General features: G+C 42.0%; 1 protein-coding gene across 3 annotated transcripts in view; it reads right to left on the bottom strand.

Annotated features, from left to right (window-relative positions):
• The window catches only part of ARHGEF28 (Rho guanine nucleotide exchange factor 28), a 313,178-nt gene extending 301,798 nt beyond the window's left edge, over window positions 1–11,380 (bottom strand). For 2 of the 3 annotated variants that reach the window (XM_050793496.1, XM_050793501.1), the window contains exon 1: window positions 11,216–11,380. The gene's annotated coding sequence lies outside the window, so the exon portion shown is untranslated. The remainder of the gene's footprint in view (window positions 1–11,215) is intronic. The other variant, XM_050793497.1, reaches the window with a different exon arrangement.
• Window positions 11,381–22,791: the final 11,411 nt, after the last annotated feature.

The raw sequence follows: 22,791 nt of genomic DNA on the forward strand, positions 1-22,791 counted from the left end.
GGAGAGAGGGGATGGAACCATTATAAAAGTTCTTATTTTAGCTAAAAACTGATATTTATCAAAAATGCCACACATTTCAGAGCATATTCTCCACCCAGACTCAGTGGGGTTAGGTACATTAAGTTCAATATGTTAAAATGAAATTAATACCCATTTTCATTCATCCTAAAATTCTATTAAAGATAATTATTCGATTATTACTGGCTGATTCCACCTCACTGCTCATGAAGTATTCTGACAACAATAACATGAGCTGCCATGACAGGGCAATCTCAAAGTATCTGCAATCATTTCTCCCCATAAAGATGCAACGCTGAAGTACCATCTTCAAACTCAACTTCCTGAACAATCTAGATGTTGCCAGTCAAGTGTCTGAAAGCACTCTGGGAGCCAAGCGTGATGCTCATAATGTGAGGGAGGCTTAAGACACCATCCTTACCTCCGTAGAAACATAGAACTTGAGAGATGGAACACAGCATGGAGGTGGTCTGACCCTGGCCCCTTAGGTTTCAGATGAGGTCACCAGAGCCCAGAAAGGTGATATGACCCACCCGATATATCAGTGGCAATGCTAAGACTTCAACCCAAATCTACTTGTGGTCCAACCTTTGCTACATTCAGACTGACAATCTTCTTAAAACCTTCCTCTTGCACACACTCTACTATCCTACCATGATGAATGGTGTGAACCACTAGCAATCACTTTCAACTCACACTAAAGAGACTGTCTTTCAATTAACTGAACTCCAAACATCTCTCTACTTCTAATTTCTTCTGCTGCTGCCCACAAAGGTGCAACACAGCTCGTGAAGATAAACCTTCCTACCATAAATGCAAAAGAGGAAAAAACTTACCCTTTATTTTTAATACTAAAAACCCTCGATAAACCAATATGCAAATTACTGTTAGCATTCCTATCAAGATGTAGTTTCTTTAAACTGTTCGTGGTAAAGGTGAATTTTCTCTAGCTCAGCCCTATCATTGTGAGACAAGCATGCCAAGTGAGAAGTTAATTTGGGACTTTCTGTAGATATGAAGAAGATAACCTAGAGGGTTCATTTTTATTGTAACAACGTACGTTATCTATAGGTGAAATCTTAAGCACCTTTTTATTAACACTAAAACATTTTTACAAGAAGACTAAAAATCAAAGGACATAAGACCCTTGTCTCATAATAAACAAATTTCTATCCAAGTTGGAACCTTTCTAACTAAACATCAAGGAGTCATTGATACTGTTTTATTGTCAATGAGCAAGATATCAATATTTCTGGTGATCAAACGAGAGAAGAAACAATATACATGTATTTTACATAACAGCTACATGTGTCAGGAAACATAGAACTTAAGAGAAATACTTATATTTCACTCCCCCTTAAGAATCCATCAGTTAAAACCCTAAGCATTGGCAATGGGTTTTGTGCATTGTTCTTTATCTCCGAGAATAGGAATGGCCAGCTGAATCCTGCTTTGTCTCTAGGGGCTGTGATAACTGCTATAAAAGCAACTTCCAGAAATCCATTCCTGAAAAGTTTTTGACAAGTTGCAAAGTTGACAACTCCATGAAAGACAACATTTATGTTAGATGAGCTGATTCTTATTCCTAAATGTGGGTTTCTGATAATAAACAAAAAAGGAGACAGGTTATTCCACAGAGTGATAAACCCGGACTTTAATTTCCCTACTACACTACCACATCCAAATTCCACCTCCATCAAGCTTTATAAATAGCAAATGAAATCACTACCTCAAGAAATCATCACAGTTCATAGAAACAACCAAAGTCCTTCTGTTTGGAAAAGATACTGATTCTTAGAGATATGAAGAGATTACTTTCAATGAGCTCAAGACTAAAGCCAGGTGTCCTGATTCCTAGGTGTATGCTATTTTCCACTCATACATAAATGGTAAAAAGAATGGCTTGTTTGCTTTTTTTATTATTATTTTTTTTTATTTTTTATTTTTTATTTTTTTGAGATGGAGCTTCACTCTTGTTGCCCAGGCTGGAGTGCAATGGCGCGATCTCGGCTCACTCGCAACCTCTGCCCCCCAGGTTCAAGAGATTCTCCTGCCTCAGCCTCCCGAGTAGCTGGGACTACAGGCGCGTGCCACCAAGCCCAGCTAATTTTGTATTTTTAGTAGAGACAGGGTTTCTCCATGTTGGTCAGACTGGTCTCAAACTCTCTACCTCAGGTGATCCTCCTGCTTCGACCTCCCAAAGTGCTGGGATTACAAGCGTGAGCCTCTGAGCCTGGCCCATGAGTGGCTTTCTTTTTACCCTCCTCCCTGGCCCTTTGCAAGAACAAACATGAGGGAGTCATGCTCTTTAGAATTGTATCAGGCAGTCTAAAGGCCTAAATAACCTAAGGTTTTCTAAAAATCTAAGGATACTAAAATTTTTATTTCAACTTATTTTTAAAGCCAGAATGTCAAGAAAGGGATAGGTTGACTTGGGGCTGGTGATAGAGTGTAGAAGACTGATAAAGAAGTGAGAATTCCTCCATGTCTATTTGTATTTTGTCTCTTTTTAGAAGGTAATGATTTTTCAATTAAAGAGGAGAGAAAGAACATCTCTAACTGGGAAAGTCCATTGTAAGAGAGCATCAGGCTGGTCTGAATCAGTTCCAGGCTGCTGGACATGCCAGGATAGTAAAGAATCTGATGAGATTTCCTAACCATAATCCATCAGGAACTGTGGACAATGGCAGAGGGATTCGATACAGGAGACAAGCGCATGTCATTCTGACCTTCAAAACGGCAGATTCTACAAATTATAGACAGAAGGCATTTCATGTTGATCCTAGATTAAGATTCTAGAGCAGATTATTAAAACTGTGGTGTATGAGGACCTCAAAGAAAAAGTAGTGGCTTTTTGGAGCCAGTGTGTGCTCCCAAAGAATAAGTCACTTGAGAATAACCCCATTTTATTATGTGGTGATAATTTACTAGACTGGTAGACAAAGAGATATAATAGACATGGTATATATCTTTATGAGGAGATGGGGGATTAAGAACCAGATGCTGGTACAAATAAGTAGTAATTAGTTGAACAAGTCTACTTGAAAATGATAAACATCAACCTGAACTGAAGTTTGCATAGACACATCAAATAGCTCTGCCCTAGATTTCAGCCTAAATAACAGTTTTATTATTTCCCTAGGCATTGAATAAATGTATATCAAACCTATGGATAACTTGAAACTAAAAGGGGTAGTGAATATGAAAAATGTATAAACACTCTAAAAGACTAGGAAAAAATGGTCAAATACAGGAAAATAAATTCAAGAGAGATAAATATTAAGATTATTCCTAAGACTAAAAACCCAAATGCACAAGTCCATGAATGAGGAGATATGGCACCATAGCAACATATGTAAAAAGAAACTAATTTTGAGATGACTATGAACATGGAAACTCAATAGTATGGTTAAGAAATACTTTTAGGCCAGGCACGGTGGCTCATGCCTATAGATCATGCCAGGTAGATCACCTGAGGTCAGGAGTTCGAGACCAGCCTGGCCAACATGGTGAAACTCTGTCTCTACTAAAAATACAAAAATTAGCTGGGCATGGCGGCACGCACCCCTAATCCCAGCTATTTGGGAAGCTGAGACGAGAATCGCTTGAATCCAGGAGGCGGAGGTTGCAGTGAGCTGAGATCACACCACTGCACTCCAGCCTGGGTGATGGAATGAGACTCTGTCTCAAAAAAAAAAAAAAAATTTAAAGCTATTGTTTATTGAGGAGTTATTCTATCTTAGGTTCAGTGCTAAACACTTTATATAAACTATCTTATTGAGTCCTTTTTACAATCTTATGAGAGAAATAGACAAAAACTGAGGCTAAAAGTTTAGGTGACTTGGCCAAGACAAGCTAGAAGCAGCATGCCATGAGTCTCCCCAAGTCTCTCTGACCTGCAGCTGCTAATCTTAACCATGAGCTATCACTCCTTCCCTAGAAGAAAGGGGGCCAGATCTGTGTTCTACACCAGAGGTCCCCAACTCCTGGGGCCACAGACCAGTACAGGTCCATGGCCTGTTAGGAACCAGGTCACACAGCAGGAGTTGAGCAGTAGGCAAGGGAGTGAAGCTTCATCTGTATTTACAGCCGCACCCTATCGTTCACATTACTGTCTGAGCTCCACCTCCTGTCAGAGCAGTGGCGGCATCAGATTCTCATAGGAACGCGAACACTATTGTGAACTGCGCATGCAAGGGATCTAGGTTGTGGGCTTCTTATGAGACTCTAATGCCTGATGATCTGTCACTGTCTCCCATCAACCCCAGATGGGACCATCTAGTTGCAGGAAAACAAGCTCAGGGCTCCCATTGATTCTACATTATGGTGAGTTGCATAATTATTTCATTATATAAAATGTACAATAAACATAATGCACTTGAATCATCCTGAAACCATCCCCCTCACCCAAGTCCATTGAAAAATTGTGTTCTACAACACCAATTCCTGGTGCCAAAAAGGTTGGGAACTGCTGCTCTACACTGTCAGATAGCATCTGGAAGAATTACATTTTAAAAAGAAAATAGCGAATTGGAATATGTCCAACATTCAGGTTTGTGAAAGGATTCAAAATCATGTCACTTAACAAGGGCTGAAGAAACAGATTTTTATTTTCCAACCTCAATAAAAGAAGACTTGAAGACAGGATGTATAATTAATTTTTTATGGCCTGGCGCGGTGGCTCAAGCCTGTAATCCCAGCACTTTGGGAGGCCAAGATGGGCAGATCACGAGGTCAGGAGATCGAGACCATCCTGGCTAACACGGTGAAACCCCGTCTCTACTAAAAAATACAAAAATCTAGCCAGGCAAGGTGGCAGGCACCTGTAGTCCCAGCTACTCAGGAGGCTGAGGTAGGAGAATGGTGTAAACCCGGGAGGTGGAGCTTGCAGTGAGCCGAGATCCAGCCACTGCACTCCAGCCTGGGTGACAGAGCCAGACTCTGTCTCAAAAAAAAAAAAAAAAAAAAAAAAAAAAAAAAAAAAAAAGAATGGCCTCCACACAGCAGAAATATGACAAACTTAGGATGAGGGAGAATTGTTTTTAAAAGCCTAAGCTTTCCAAATAGATGGATTATCTTTATGGCCATGAGGTCCTCATCACTGAAGGTATTCAAGGACAGACTGGTCAACCATTTGGAGATAGGCCATGCAGGGGAACTGTGCACCTTCTGGAGACTAGAGAAAAACTTTTAGGCTTCTTTCAATCCAAAGACTCAGATTTTAATCAAGAATTTCATTCATTTCCCCATGCAGGTTGATACAATTTCCTGAGAGGTCCATGAGGTCTCCCATTTATATCTGTGAAGGACTGTCTACTTCCTGAGTAAACTTTGCCCTTCTCCCCCTGCATCCCAGTGTTTTCCAACACAATCCACATCAGATACCCAGTAGTCCTTGCAGTGGTGCTGTAAACAAGGACTTGGGATGACAGTTAGCAAAATAACTAAATAACCAACCAACATGTGTATATTCTGCTTTAAGCACCCTACAAAGTAGCCTAAATCAGGGTCCCTGTCATTAATGGGCTACAGTCATGATGTAAAGTTGAGACTTATATACAGGAACACACAAAGAACCCAGGGGCAGGAGGTAAGAAATGAGAGAGTGATACGAGTTCAGAAGGGAAAGCAGCACAGTTGCTACTAAGTTAGTTGAAGGTTACAGAGAGAAAGTGGTTTAAGCTGGGCTTTGAGGAATGCAACACATGTTGGCGAGGGAGAAAAAGGGGCCCACTATGAAAAAGTCAAAGAAGTTAGAAACACACGTGTTCCATAGGCAGTTACTAGTACTGGCTAACAGAACTGGAGAGTTCACAAGGGGGAAACAGCAGGGGACAGTTGACACACCACCAATAGCATAAAAGTAACACCATGAGAAATAGCAGGTGTTACCCTTTCCCTAGGCACTGTGCGATGTAGGAAGCCAGAAACACCTAAAGATTAGGAAAGTAGCTATCAAACCCAGCTGTACATTAGAATCGCCTCTTTAGAAAATGATGCTAGGTCCACTTGAGAGATTCTGAACCCAGGTGGTTCCAGTGAACAACAGGGCTTGAAATCCTGGGTTAGAGGCTCAACGTAAAGAACCCATAGTCAGTAGTCTCATTAATCACTGAACATCCCCTACCTTTCAGAACTCTAACACCTGATCATACAGCAAACCAGGAGGCTGGTGAAGCAAGAAAAGGAGAAGCACTGTTGACAAAGAACCAGTGACAATGTACAGACAATAAATCAGGGTCTTAGTGGGAAAAGACAAAAATATAAGCCCCCGAGGGACTTTGTCTGAACCATCCAACCCAATGAAAACCTCTTGCTTTTCACCATACTTAGAAGTCCTTCATGAGACTTCTTTGCCTGATAGAAATTATTTTTATCATAAAATTAAACCATCCACTTGTCTTTCCTCTTTCCAGAACTGTACCACCCCTCTTCTACATGAGGGGTTCTTCAGAAGAAGAGGACTAGGGCAGCCATATGGCCCACACAAAGGATCTGGACTTGCATGTCTGAAATCTCTTTGGACTAAATCCAGGAAGATAAGTCCAAGTCATTTCACCCTGATGACTGGTAGTCAAGGAGAGATAAAGTAATAAGAGTGACAGCTCATCATCTATTCAAATGCCTGTTGCAGGCACAATGCTAACCTTGTAGACAGTACATTTCTAGTAGTGTTGACCAAGACAAGTAAAGCAAATTGACTAATACATCACATTCAAATTCTACTCATCACGACCGAGTAGAATGTTAAAAAATGGGTTGCTTTTAGAGACCATCCAGTCTAATCCTTTCCATTTTACTGAATGAGGAAACTGGGACCAGAAAGGGTTCCAGAAGGAATACTCACTCAAGGTCATAAAACTGGAAAGCCAGAGGACTCCATCCCTTCATCCAACTCCCAGCCTAGGGCAATTTCTCCTGGGGTCACACTGACATCTCACTGCCTTCTGAAAGCTGAAAAACCTGCTACCCCTTTCATTCTTTTTAAATGGTTATTTTCCATTTGCTATAACTACAATCATCACTTACTCTCTGTCAGGCACTACCAGGAGGGTTCTCTGTAAATTAAATCACGGAGTCCTCACAACAGTTGAAGCAGGTTACTATTATTATCCGCATTTTACAAACAGAAAAACCTGAGGTAGAGAGAGGTCACATAGCCAGGGCAAAGCTGGGGCTATTTAACCCAAACAGTCTGGCTCCAAAGTCCACATTCTAAACCACTTCGTGAGAATTTATGAAATATAATTTCTTGAATTATAAAATGATAGAAGAAAAGGAGTAAGCCTTAAACACAAAGGGCATGGTCACTAGTGTTTGATAATGGATTGAAGAGCTAAACCATAAATGTCACTAACAGATGCAATATATACTTCATCTATTTATTAAAGGAATGCATATATATATATATTTGAAGCATATTAACATTTCAAGTGTATATTTTTTAAAGGCACAATGATCATGTGCACAGCCATCACACAAAGCTTGTAACTTGAAATAGGCAGAATGTTATTTCCCTGCTGGTTTTGGAAGGATCTCTTCTGAACAGGCTACTATGGAAAGCAAAGCCACCACTGCCGATTTCTGCCTGTTGGTCCTCATTCATAGATACATTTTCATCTGCTCTTAAGAGAACATCACCTATATGTTAACTTTCTACAGAAATCAAACCTCGAGTTATTTATAATTGAGGCAAAGATTAAACCAAAACAAGAGAAAACACCTCTGAAAATTAAAATACATTTTTATACAAGTGTTCAAAACCAACATCACTGGAACAAATGCCCACTATTCAATTATATACTTTTTTGCTTTCTCTCATTAAAAAATGATGTCAGATCTCATTATCTTGGTTATCCAAGAGAAGAAGTCCAGGAGCAATAATGTTACAAATAAGCAAATTACTATTGTGCCTAAGATCAAATTTCAAAGGAAAAATGGAAGTCAATTAAGAAGATGCACTATCGCATAAAAAAAAAAAATAAGTTACATGACTTATTTTGCCAGCCAAATGTCTTTAATTTTTTTTTGAGACAGGGTCTTGCTCTGTCACCTAGACTGGAACGTAGTGGCACCATCTCAGCTCACTTCAGCCTCAACTTGCCCAACTCAAGCTGTCCTCCCCCATTCAGCCTCCCAAGTAGCTGGGACTATAGGCACACACCACACACCACCATGCCTGGCTAGTTTTTGTATTTTTTGTAGAGACAGGGTTTTGCCATGTTGCCCAGGCTGGTCTTGAACTCCTGGGCTCAAGCAATCCTCCCATCTCAGCCTCCCCAAGTGTTGGGGTTATGGGTGTGAGCCATCACTCCCACCCTGGCCAGCCAAATGTCTTAATGTGGAGTGTGCAAAATTCTACTCTGAAAATGCAAAAGACCCTAAAAACTCTAAAGCCGGAAAAGTGTCACCTTCAACATGGAATCCAAAGATCAGAGAATCAAAGCAAAGAGCAGTCCTGGGCACATAGTAAGCCTTCAACAAATATTAGTTGAATGAATGTAAATGAAGAACATGTTCAGAAAGAGAGCCCCATAATAGAGATTGTCAAAATGGCAAAACAGTAGAGTGACACTGTTTTGGGCTTCTGAGAACTTCCAATACCATGATAATAACAAAAGAACTAAGGGTCACAGAGACTGGACAAAATGACAGAGTGTCATCCAATCAGAGCAAAATGTTCTGTGATACAGGACCTGACCTACACTTCTTAAGCAAGAAAAATATCTCAAAGCCCCGCTTTGCCTAAGTAAGAGATGTGGACTCAAGCTGGACAGGGTGGCATATTTACAGCACAACTTTAGCATGGCAGAATTCCCTGAATTTGGTGCACTTCAAATGTAACACTGTTTTTACATCCTCAGTAGGAGTTGCCCAGGTTGACCCACCTCTTCATAACAAATATTTAAGGTTATGGGTGGGGGCCAGGGGCAGGGGGGAATCCCAGAGCTACTCTGCTTCACTAAAAGCAACATAAATACAAATGCAATTACACAAAACCCACCCAAACCAGATCTGTCATATCTGATTAGTGAATAAAAGCATAATAAAATTATAGTCAGCCTAGGTAATTTAGGTGACTTTTCCAACATTTATATCATGAATCTTTTTTGAGGCTTTTCCAACATTTATATCATGAATCTTTTTTTCTTGGAATTCAGCCCTTGGTCATAAACTGGCAGGACTTGTTGGAGCTTGGGTACCAATATAGTGGTGTACAGAATGTTTAATATAAAAGTAATAGTATGTGCTGCAATTTGTTTTAATACCTACTTAGAACACATAGTCTTTTCTCACAGGGCATACTAAAGGAGGTCATGTATCAGAGCTCACCTGAAATTCCTGCCCAATTTAAGTCTTAGCCACAAGTGCAGTTTCTTATAACACAATAAGAAAAGATTCCAAACATGATTTAAAAAAAAAAAAGCATGAAACCCACCCAAGTGAGTCTCCTGAGACATCTCATAGAAACTTAGTTATTAACTACTATTTTCTTCTGTACGTTTAAGCGTTTATAAACTGCTTAAAAGACAATTGGGTACTTCAGAGGAAAGTCTAATGACACGCCTGTTATACAACCTGTTCTTAGCTGGCCAGATTGTGTGGTTTTGATAAGGAAAAAAAAAAGAAACAGTCAAAAGCAGAACAAACACTGATTCTCTGTTCACCATTCTCCCCTTACCCAAGACATTCATCTGAGTCACACTATAGCTAGCTCTGTGCCTCAGTTTCCCTAACCATTAGCTATAATATCTGATGCTAGCCAAATTCCTATTTGATCAAAGTTAATCAGCACAATAATCACATACAAAGTCCACATCAGACATTACATTGAAATACTATGTTGTATTAAAAATTCCAAAGGGTTTTGCAGATTCATCTCTTTTCTCCAAATATTCCAAAGGGGTTACTTTGGACTATTAATCAAGATTAGGCAAATACCCATGTGCTTTAAGAATGTGTAACTAAAAACCCAGGACAGATCTGGAGAAACCTTCCCAGGTTTCCCAGAAGTTACCACTCTGCTTGGATTGTCATGTACAAAGTAGATGCCACAGAACCTAACAAGGGCAGGTCCTTGATTTGTTTTTGCAGCGAAAACAGGATTTCACTTACCCCTGACAGCTTCAGGACTTAGGAACACGAGATAACAACGCTTCAGAAAGCCAGGGTCCCCATGGAATCCCAAATGATCAGTTCTTTATAAACGAATATTAAAGACCTTACTTTCTTTGGTATTTTGCCCAATTGGTGTGGTCCGTGGTGAACCTCTATAACTCCTGGTGTGGGGAGATTTGTGGAGACGCAGGCCGGGGTCTAGGCGGGAGAAGCTGCTCAAACACAGATGTTACCACTGTTTCTCGGCCCACCCAGTCAACCAATGCGGGGACGCTGTGGGCCTCTAGAGATGGATTCTTTCTTAGAAATCTAACTGGTCTCTGGGAAACCAGAGCTGGGTTTCCAGGGCCGCCTGAGCACCCAGTTTCCATACAGCCCTCGACCCAAATGGTGCCTTCTTGGCCAAACACCCGCCTGTCATTCGGAAACCCTAAGCACGGGAAGGCTGTGGCACCACCACATACACCCCGGGTATTTAAGGGGAAACAAATGCATAAAATAAGCGTAAGGAGTCCCACATAATTCTGACCGCCTTTCCCAACCAAGGTAACTATAAATGCCTTTTGAAACACAGCAAATGCTTCCACACGAGTAAGTGGTAGTGCGTGTGTCCTGAGCTTGCGCTCCGTCTGCATTCTGCGGTCCTGGCCCTGCCAAGCACCCTCCGCCCCGGAGCAGAAGCATGGATGGGAAGGACGGACACCAACTCTCGACGCTCTCTCTTCTCCACCGCAGGAGCGCTGTTTATTTCCCTGGCTCCCGAAGGACACTGGCTGGGCTTTCACCCGCCCAGCCCCCAGCTCTCAGTGCGCCCGAGCGACCCCGCGCTCCGCAGCTGCCGCCGCCGCCTCACGAGGCTGCACCGCCCTCTCCACTTGTTGCCGCTCCCAGGAGAGCGAGAGGCGGCGCCCAGCCCTCGCGCCGCAACGCCTGCAGAGCTCCCGGGTCACCTCTGCTGACTCTCGCATCCCTGGGGACCCTGGAGAAAGTGGCCCTGCGGATGCGAACTCAGGTGGGCAAACTTTTCCACCCAGAGCTGCAGGGAAACGCAGACCATGGAGCCCCAAAGAGCATTTACCTGCAGCGATGGCCCCGCAGCCTCCAGAGCCCAGGCGAGGCGCTGCCCCCGCGCCCTGCCCGAGGGCGCCTCGGAACGCGCCCCCCGCCAGCCGCCGCCCGGAGTCCGGAAGGCTCTACCCGGCGATGCCAACGCCTGGCGGCGGCAGGACTGAAGCCAGGCTTTAGGGGGTGGAGCTGCGGCCGCGCGCCCGGGCCGGGCTGGCTGCGCCCTCAGCGGGTGACGCCCCCGCCCCCCCGCGCCTCCCCCCTGCCACTGGATCCCCGCCTGCCCACCTCCCGGCCCGGCTCGCGGCGGCCGCATCACATGGCGAGGCCCGCCCGCCTGCCTCGCCCGACACCGGCTCCAGGAGGAAACCTGAAGCTGCCCCGACCGCGCTGTCTCCGCCAGCCCCCTCCCGCTGCGGGGCGGCGGCCGGTGGCCTCGGCTTCCCTCCCCCGGCCCGGAGCTCTGAGGCACGGAGGCTGGCGCGGACCTGCCGGGCCACAGGAGGGCCAGTTGCGCCCCGGGCGCCTCCACGCCTCGGCGCCTCCCGAGGAAGGCGCTGGGCTGCCGGCTCGCAAAAGGAGTTGTGCCAGGCCCAAGGGAGGCTCAGGGTGTTCCCAGCCAAAAGCCACCACACCCGTGACATAATACGGCCCAGGTCTATTACAATAGGAAATATTATTTTTAAAAACAGCATTTGCCCTCTATTTGAAGCTCATGTTCCCCGGCGGAGCTTTGCAAGCTGCGATTCCCTTCGCGTTTATCCACGCAAGTGGCTGCAAGTCTTAATTCAAAAACGTATGAAAACCATAACCACTTTTACAATGAACAGCAATGTGAAGGGGACTCCCGTATCCTCCAAAGCGGTTTTCCTCTTAGATGTGATGACAACCCCAAGAGCAGAAGCCAAGCCTCTTCATCAGTCAGGCTTTCATCATACAGACTTAAGACCATTGTTACAGCTTTAAAGGTACAATTACCGATCTGAGTCTTCTGTGGCAGGAAGTGTTGTAGTTAAGACTATTTGTAAAGAAATTAGTATTGAAATATAAAGTTTCTAATAAAATTTATAAAATCACCTTGAGTCTCTGCTTTGTTTTTCCTTTTAAGACTGGCTACCCACAGAACCATAATAAAGGTGTGGCCCGAGGAAGCTGGCCACCAAGATACCAAGCCAGAAAGGAGCCCAGCTCCCAGGCTGCCACCACTTCTCTTGGGCCTGGGCCTTTTCTGTCTCCCTTCCAGCCGCCACCTTCCCCAGCCCACCTTGCTGATAGGAATGCTGAGAAAGGCTGAGATTAGTAAGAGAAGACCATCGTGTGTCTGAATGGCCTTAGCCCTGTTCCAAGGCAAAGTCTACAATTCCTCCTTGGGAAAAAGGCCCCAACGTTGGCATTACGCTGCTGACCTGGGCTGTCATCCCAGCTGATTCCACCGCTCAGCCCCACAGAGCTGTGAATTCAAGGCCTGGCCTCAGGCGCTGCCACAAAAAAAAAAAAAAAAAAAAAAAGAGTTCCTGCTCATTGTCAAGGTACACAAGATAAAAATAAAAGCAGTAGCCGGGCGGCGTGGCTCAAGCCTGTAATCCCAGCACTTTGGGAGGCCGAGACGGGCGGATCACGAGGTCAGGAGATCGACACCATCCTGGCTAACACGGTGAAACCCCCGTCTCTACTAAAAAAATTTAAAAAACTAGCCGGGTGAGTTGGCGGGCGCCTGTAGTCCCAGCTACTCGGGAGGCTGAGGCAGGAGAATGGCGTAAAGCCGGGAGGCGGAGCTTGCAGTGAGCTGAGATCCAGCCACTGCACTCCAGCCCGGGCGACAGAGCGAGACTCTGTCTCAAAAATAATAATAATAATAATAACAGCAGTAATATTCTTTTCAAAAATAGAAAAAATTTCGATCGGGACGTGGTGGCTCACACCTGTAATCCCAGCACTTTGGGAGGTTGAAGTGGATGGATCACCTGAGGTCAGGAGCTCGAGACCAGCCTGACCAGCATAGTGAAACCCTGTCTCTACAAAAACACAAAATTTAGCTGGGTGTGTTGGTGCAGGCCTGTGATCCCAGCTACTCGAGAGGCTGAGGCAGGAGAATCGCTAGAACTGAAGATGAACTAAATCAACATGCCAGACAAAAATGATTTTCAAACTCTGATGAATAAACATGGTGATGTGTTAGAAACCTTTGTTGTTATTGTCCTTTTTCATATCACTAGTACTGAATCTCTATTTTTTTTAAATTCTGGCAGGTATGTATATGTTTTTTTAAAAAACTAGAAAATGTGGAAAGAGGAACAAATATTATAAGAAGTTATCCCCAAGTCCCTTCCCCACTAAAAAGAAAGAAACCAGCAAAACTAGTAATTGTGAAACTCTTACCACTAAGGACATACAATGCTAGCTGCAGTTTTCTTGCCTGCTCTCAAGCCCCGAGCTTGATCAATATTTAAATAAGTACTTGGCTTTCAACTTCTCTAGGTTCAAATATTAAGCAAAGTGTTTGCTCCAGCAACCTTAAAAGAAGCCGTGACTGTCTGAGGCAGGAAGCTATCAGTTGTGTAAATAACCCTTTGCATCTGATTGATTTCACTGCTCCAGATGTAGGTCACTCAGGACATTGCTGGCGCTAAGCTTGGCTGGGACAGCATTTGTTTTGAATTCAAAGACTATGTATTCTCTACAGACAAGGCACATTCAGGCAGCAAGAAACCAGGCTGACCATTCAGTTGGGGAAATTCTAACTTTCATGATAGTGAGTATCATGCCAATGTCCTAGCTCAGCTCTGTCTTTTCTAGAGATTCAATCCCCATTCATCCTTACATACTTCACTCCAGATAGACGTCCTCCATAAATCCTTACATTGTCCTGGTTTCTGCTACCCTCTGAACTTTAGCAAAGCATAATGGCCTTACTACATAGTGTAGCACCTGATTATATTAACTGTCACATGTTGGACAACTGCAGGCTCTTACCCTCTCTTCAACTTGAAATTCAAGGACAAAGCCTGTTCCTCACCCCTGTAATCTTCACAGTCCCAATGCAGGGCACTTTTGGAGTATTTAATATTTGTTTTTTAATTGAACTATCACATCCATTATGCAAGAAGAAAACTGTCACCATTTTCAAACTTTAATGAACTATAACCACTGCTAATTATATTATGTATTTAATTCTTTCCTGGCCTTTATTATATTTCCTTTGTCAATAATTCTCAAAAATTGAATAATTGTAAATCCGATGTTTAGCCATGTGAGTTAGGAAATTACTAGTGTTTCTTAAGTGAAAGCAAGATACTAGAAAATGGTAGATTTAATAGGAGATGAACAAACTCTGGAATAGAAATAGGATGACCTTGGGAAGATACAACCTTTCTAAGCCTCCATTTCCTCATCTGTATAATGGGCATAAGAATAGCATCTACTATCATTGTGAGAATTACGTGACTGAAAGTGATTATAGGACACACAATAAGGATTCAGAAAATGGTGGCAGTTAATCTTTTAGTGTATGGATGTATTAGGAGAAGACTTCAGAGCTTTGAGATAATTAATAGGGCATGGCAGACCCCAAGACAAGAAATTATTTCTGGATTATAAACTTGGGTCTCCAGCCTAAGAAGGTTGGAGAACACAGAGACGAGTCCAACATGATTAAAGCCAGGGGACAGATCTCATGGGGAAATCCGCACAGTAGTTCTCATTCTGGCTACATATTAGCATCACCTGGGAAGCTTTAACACACTCTTGATTCCCAGAACTCCAACCTCATCAATCATTCGGAATCTCCAGAAAATGGGGCCCATGTGTTGGTCATTTCTGAAAGCTCTCCAGGCGATTCCAATGTTCAACCAAAGTTCGGAACCACTTGACTAAAGGAACTGAATGTATTGCCACTGGAGGAGGGTGAGGATTGCCCTCAATTATATGAGGTTAAGGGGAATCAGCTCTTCCATTTCTAATGTTAAACCATCAGGTTTAAGTTGCCTGTGAGCAGGGCTTCCGTGTAATCTGCACATGAGTCACTTGTTTGTTAAAATGCAGATTCTGACTTCGTATCAGGTGGAGTCTGATATTCTTCATTTCTGACAAGTTTGAGTTGGGGCTGAGGCTACTGGTCTGTGGACAATACTCTGAGAAGCAAAATATTAGAGAGATTTAGAGAGAAATATTCAGATTTGTTACAGGAGAAGTCTTAACATCTCTGAATATTTTTAGTCAATTGGTATTTATTGAGCACCAACTATGCACAAAATTAATATTTTGCAATCTTTGAAGAAAATAATAGGTTGTTTTTAGCCAGTTTTCAGTATGAGATCTTCCCTAAAGGGGCAACTTACCTATCAGGTATCGCAAGCTCAGTGCCTAAGGTCTATAATACTTATAGAGGCCAAAAAATATTTTAATTTCTTTTAAAATCCAAAGAGAAAAATGAACTTTTAGGTCAAAGGAAATGTTTTAGTATTTTCTATTTTAGTATTAATACTAAAAAATATTTAGTATTAATATATTTGTATCTATAACAATGCAAGAGTAAAATATAATTTTTATTTACATTTTTATTTTTCTGCAGGAAGGGGCATATGAAGGCAAAAGGGCCCAGAGCCTACAAAAGTCATCATGCAGCTATGTTCTCCAAGTCCATATTAGTCTCAGGTATTTTCAGGAAAGCACATGGAACTCATTGTGGCTGATACTTTCACATTGATATTTATATGAGCAAAAAGAAGATATTGGGGAAATTATAAATATGCCTTTTGAATGGAGCCAGCCCAATAATTATGAAGAGTTCAACAGTTTTCATGTGTGCAATTTGGAAACACTGGGGATGCTCCATTGATGAAACGTTGTTTCTTTTCAGCTGATTCCTTAGGGTCTAAAATTCTATCATTAGAGATTTACTCCACCTCCAGAGCCAGTCTCTAGAGATTCACAGTATTGAGACCCTTCCTTTGCATATTGACTTTTTTTTTTTTTTTTTTTGAGACAAGGTCTCACTCTGTCACTCAGGCTAGAATAAAGTGGTACAATTGCACCTCACTGCAGCCTCAACTCTCAGGCCCAAATAATCCTCCCACCTCAGTCTCCCAAGTAGCCAGTAGCCAGGACCACAGGCATGTGCCACAAACCTGGCTATTTATTTATTTATTTTTGTAGAGATGGGGTCTTGCCCAGGTTGGTCTCAAACTCCTGGCATCAAGCAATCCTCAGTCCTCCCACTTCCGCCTCCACCTCCCAAAGTGCTGGGATTACAGGCGTGAGCACTGCGCCAGGCCTGACCTTCTTTTAGGTGCAATTTTTTTACCCTCTAGAGCCAGGCCCATACCTCAAGAACTTCTCAGGGGATTCACTCTGAAAAGAGGAAAATATAATAATGAGATTCCATTTTATAGGAAACACCAATTCTATTCAGTTCCTAAATACTGAGATGTGGCCACTTGTAGCTAAAGAACATCACCATCGTCACTGCTCAATGTAGTAACCCCAACGAAAATTACTGACTGTTTTACTCTCCACTATAACTATTAGCCTCATGTGGCTATTTAAATTTATTAAAATTAAGTAAAATGAAAAATTCATTTCCTCATTGCAGTAGCCACATATTGAGTGCTCAATAGCCACATGTTCCCATTGGACAGCACAGATCGAGAATATTTCCATCATCAGAGAAAGTTCTGTCGCACAGTCCTGTTTCAAAGGGCTTTGGGTAGAGAGGGAACCACCCTTCCTGGACATCCTGAAATGTAAGGGTAGTTTGGGAAGTATTTAGACTCTAGCCCAGATACATTTTTTTTTTCCACCTGTCAACCAATCCATAACTATATAGATAATCAGTTACTCTGCTCCTTTCTAAACCTTCCAAACCCAAATTTCTAGGAAACCAATTTTCAGCTTATATCTCCTGGCCTTCAAGAGAGCCAGACCTTTTTGACTTGTGAAGGGCCAATAACTACAGAGGTTTTTCTTAGGATCTAGAACAGTCTTCATCTCAGAAAGTGATTATTTAGATCACTGCTTTTTCTTGCCAAAATGGTTCCAGGTATCCTCAAGTTGTAGGCAACCTTTTAAATTTTAAAACAACTGAAAGGCCCCTTTTCGATCTCCAGGGCGTAACTGTACAAGGCAGGCCAGCTGGATGATGTTCCAAATGCATGGTTTGTCTATAAATCTTCCATTAGTCAGCAGTTTTGTTGCCAGGCACACCACCAGAGTGCTCAGGTGTGAAGAACAACTCAAAATCTAGCATTTCTCCAGTCCTCTAACACCTGCTGAACACTGACATAAACATGTTAAATCTCAGCCCAAAGCAAGTTTTCATAGTTATATAATAAAAACCCTTAAAAAACAGAGTTGATAATTGAGACACTAACACCATTTTAATTAGGGTGCTTCAACTAGTCACTGATAATACATGTGGGAAATAATGGGTGTGCAACTGTCACATGGGCTGTAATTATATTTAAGACTTCTGGTGACATGACAGATGGTGAGAATGAAGCTCTCATGTTCTGAACATGATGTCATGTGGAAGTTGCAAAATGCACGTATAGCTTTGGACAGCTATTACTCATTAAAGAGGATCAAGATCCTGTTTTTCTATTTACAAAGAGCAGGCAGAGGAAGGGAAAAGACAGGAAAATCTATAAATAAAATTGGTATGAATCAGTTTCCCACCCTTCAAAAAAACTATATACAAATATTTTAACTAAGTCTTTTTAAAATTCATTCAGATATATTTGATTGTTCATAACATATAACCCAAGAACTAAGTTTGGAAACTTCAGAGAAATGCAAATCAAAACCACAAGGCAGTATCATCTCATCTCAGTTAAAATGGGTTGTATCAAAAAGACAAGCAATAACAGATGCAGCTGAGGATGTGGAGAAAGGAGAACCCTCATACACTACTGGTGGGAATGTAAATTTGTATATCTACCACTATGGGGAACAGTATGGAGGTTCCTCAAAAAAACTAAAAATAGAACTTCCATATGATCCTGTAATCCCATTGTTGGGTATATATCCAAAAGAAAGAAAATCAATATATCAAAGAGATATCTGCATTTCCATGTTTACTGCAGCACCATTAATAGCCAAAATATGGAACTGGAACTGTTTCAGAATAACCCAGGGAATTTTAAAAACCACAGATGCCTGGATACTACCTCAAAGATGGACAGCTAGTCATATTGCCTAGTTGGGAGTCCAAAATTAAGCTATAGAATTAAATGACAGAAAAAAGAAAACAAAGATAATACAGGGGAAAAAAGAGAACTTTGCAGAAATTTTCATTAATATACTCCAGAGGTATACAAGAAACCAATATATTTATGAAACAAGCACAGGCACTATGAAAATGGAACAATCAGAGGTCAAGAAAATGTACTCAAAAATTAAAAATATGAGAAAGTAAACTTTAAAAATTCAACAGAAGGTTAAAGATAAAGTTAAGGAAATATCCCAGAAAGTTTTTAAAAATAGAAATGCACAAAAAATATGAAATCACAAATGAAAGTGTTCAAGATTAATCTCACATGGCCAACAACCCACTAAAAAGAATTCCCGGAGATGAGAGAAAAGATAGTGAAATAAATGATTAAAGATATAATATTACTGAGCTCAGAATTCAGGGGAACATAGGTCTGCTTCTAATAATTTATTCTAAAGATATATGCAAAGGCATGAGGATACATATACAACTATGCTCAGTGCACTATTTTTGTAACAGCAAAAATTGAAAACAACCTAATTGTTTACATGGTTATTTGGTTAGATAAATTATGGAACACCTATACTATGTGTTGTTTAAAAATTGTAGTGTGGCTCCGAGTATACCTATGTAACAAACCTGCACATTCTGCGCATGTACCCCAGAACTTAAAGTATAATTTCAAAAAATTATAGTGTGGCTCTAGATGTACTAACATGGAAAGATATCCAGGATAGGCTACTGAGTGAGAAAAGCAAGTTGCAGAACATTATGTTTACTGGGAGTCCATTTTTATATTAACAAATGTTTATAGATCAATGTATGATTATAAATGGATTGCAGCAGGTCTATAAAGCTACTCAGGAAGCTGTCAACAGTGGTTATCTCAGGAGAGGAGTAGGATTGGGGCAGAGGGTGGTTAGCAAACAACCCTTTAACTTTGCATTTACAAATGTCTATATATACTGTTTACAATGTGCATGTGTTTCTTCTATAATTCTTAAAAATTAAAGGCAACTTAAAATTATTTACAATGTTATAGAAGAGAAAAAAAGTTTTCCTTTTATAGTGTCTCTGGGAAACAGCAGCAGAAGATTACCAAGGGCCAAGGTGAAAAGAAAATAATATTTTTGATTAGAGAAAGACATGAGCCCAGATAAGGAATACAAGCAGTAAAAGACATTGCTCTGCCCTTCAGGAGCTTACAGTAGAGTCAGAAAGGCAGACCCACACGGACAGCCAATAGTGACCAGTGCTCGGTGGTACAGCTTCCTGCCAAATTGTGCAGTATGTTAAGGCCTGGAAGTTGGAAGGAGAGAGGCCAATGAAGGCTGGAGAAGCCAAAGATGCTTCATGGAAGAAGTGGACCTTGAAGGACAGTAAGGCTTTACAAAGGCAGAACGGAGAACATTATAAGCCAGATAACCAGCAAGAGTGAATGCACTGATCCTAATGAGCATGCAGCAATCATGCACTGGTGAAGAGTGTAACCCATCTAGATTAGAGGAATCACGTTGGTATAAATTAGGTTTGGCTGCATACAACAGAGAACTCAAGAAACAATGGCTTAAACAAGACAGAGGTTTGCTTTTCTCTTATGACAAAGAAGTCCAGAGGTGGACAGTCCTGGGCTATGTTCATAGTTTCATTATCAGAAAGGCCTCATGTTCCTTCTACCTTCCTGCTTTACCAGCTCTAGTACTGGCTTTCATCTTCAAGTTAGCTTCATAATTGCAGGATAGTTGTTAAAGCACCAGGCATCATAGCTACGCTCCACTCGGCAGAAAGGAGGAAACAGCAAGGGAAAAGAGGCAGACTTCCCGGGCCAGTCAGCCTCCTTTACAGGATTTCCCTGGAAGCCTCACCCAACTCCTAGGTACATCTCATTGGCTACCGCTATCCATTACAGGGGGCTGGAAACATGTAGCTGTTTAAGCTGAGTGCATTGCTGCTCCTATTAATACAGGATTTCCAGGAGTAAAGAAAAATGGCTGTTCACTATGAAAACAAAGCAGACAAAAGATTTTAAGTTTAAAAGAGGAGGATAGGTAGTTAGAAAATGACTTATTATCTATAAAGAAATAGGTAGAAAAGGGCCGGGCATGGTGGCTCACGCCTGTAATCCCAGCACTTTGGGAGGCCGAGGTGGGCAGATCACTTGAGGTCAGGAGTTCGAGACCAGCCTGGCCAACATGGTGAAACCCCGTCTCTACTAAAACTACAAAAAAAGAAAAAAAAGAAAAATTAGTTGGGCATGGTGGTGGGCGCCTGTAATCCCAGCTACTTGGGAGACTGAGACAGGGAGAATTGCTTGAACCCAGGAGGCGGAGGTTGCAGTGAGCCGAGATCATGCCACTACACTCCAGCCTGGGCAACAGAGTGAGACTCCGTCTCAAAAAAAAAAAAAAAAGGTAGAAAAATGAATAAACTTAGAGTTTAAAAAGCACAGAAGAAACAAGCTTGAAAAACAAACAAGAAAAACTCTAATAGCTACTTACTTCTAAAAGCAACTGATTGATTGGCCCTGCTCCATTCACTCATTTTCAACCTTCTACGACCTTTTTCAATTTTCTGGAGAGATGTATTAACTCTCAACTATATGCGCCTTTTGAACCAATATGGAGTAGATGCGCAGTCTGCACATGGTGCCAGAATCAGCCTTTCTCCCTTCTCAGCCATACGCCTGTAGTACTTTGAGGATACTATTATAATAATAGTTATCATATCATGCTTTAGTTACTTATCATTTGCTGGTTAAAAGGCAAGGTGATTGAGTAGAAAAGGCAGCAAGAACTTTGTCATCAGACAGACCTAACTTTCTACTTGCTGGCTTCACTATGTTTCTTTGGCAAGTTCCCTTAACTTTCTACAACATACCTTCCTTGCCCTTAAAATGAAGAACATCGTGCGACTCTCAGAGGCATTTCCGAGGTTGTGGTGAAGACTGGAGCCTAGTACTCAGCAGAAACTTAGGAAATGGACTTTTGTTATTATTGTATCTTCCCTGCTGGATTGCAAGGTCATTAAGGGCAGGGTTTTTTTGTTTTTTGTTTGTTTGTTTGTTTTACAATGTGCATGTGTTTCTTCTATAATTATTAAAAATTAAAGGCAACTTAAAAATTATTTACAATGTTATGGAATAGAAAAAAAAGTCTCACATATCTCTACATGAACCCCCAGTGTCTTAACACCCTACTGAATGCCTCATTTCAGCAAAGAGAAGGTCACCTGGCAGGCCTCAGGAGAGCTCTAAGAAACAACAGCATGCAGGCCAGCCCACGCCGGTGGAATGAATGTCACTGGCCTATCGTATTACCCCAGAGCCAGGTGGGAAGTTATAGGAACTACACCACCCCCAGGGATGGCGAGTGACATTGTAGAATTCTCCTTGTGGGGCGTTCTAAGTTCTGAGATTCGCAACCCCTAACAATGGTTGTGTCTTTTCTTTTTTCCTGTTTCATAGTTTAATAAATAGGTTTTATATTAACAAAGATGCCTTTAGTTATGCTGTGGCAAGAGTGCTTGTTTTAGAGTGTTTCCTGCCAAACACCCACATGAGACATTCCCTCCCAGTACCAGATGTGGAGATGCGTTCAGGCCTGGCCAGTTCCATCTCATTCCCTTCCTCCATGGTTAGCTTGTATCTAACCATGTTACTCAGTGTCTTCCATGGGTGGTTGTGATGCAAGATGCACAAAGCCTGTTGCAAAGTCTTCCTCAGACCATCTCTTGCTTTTCTGAAGTCAAATTTCTAAGCCCAGGGCATTCCGCCCTACTATCCCCTCTATCCTCTTTGCTGGCAAACTCTTCTGTTGCTCCCATCCTTTTCCCTTTTGTCTCCCCCTATCTCTTGACACTTGCACATTGAAGCATTAAATTGCAGGGTGGAAAGGAAGACAATTTCTTCTGTGTATTTAGAAAAACTACAGAGCAGCATATTGTTCTCAGCACACATCTATGTTAAATGAATTCCCCTGTCCAGTTGATATCCCAAGGCTGGGCAGCGCCAATGGCGTTGTCAGGCCGGAGACCTGGGCAGAAATATCACCAGAAGCCTTTTCCCATTACTCAGTCCTGGGCCCCACCCCTAGAGATATTGATTCAGCCGTTCCAGGGTGAATCCCAGACAATGCTCCTCAGGTAATTCGGTTAGACTCCTCCCTGACTCTGCCCTTGGGAAATACCAGCATAGCTCGAATTGCCTTCTGAAGAGCTACTCTTGGCAATGGCTTCTAGGGAGCCACTTTCTCACTGGCCACTGGTCTCAGTCACCCAGTCCTGCAGGGAATTGTACTATGCATCACAATCTCAGAATCACAATAATGGCAACCAATACTTACGCTTAACATGTTCTAGGCACACTTCTAAGCTCTAACATAACT

Source organism: Macaca thibetana, chromosome 6, assembly GCF_024542745.1.
Source record: "Macaca thibetana thibetana isolate TM-01 chromosome 6, ASM2454274v1, whole genome shotgun sequence".
In the NCBI taxonomy this organism is placed as follows: domain Eukaryota; kingdom Metazoa; phylum Chordata; class Mammalia; order Primates; family Cercopithecidae; genus Macaca; species Macaca thibetana.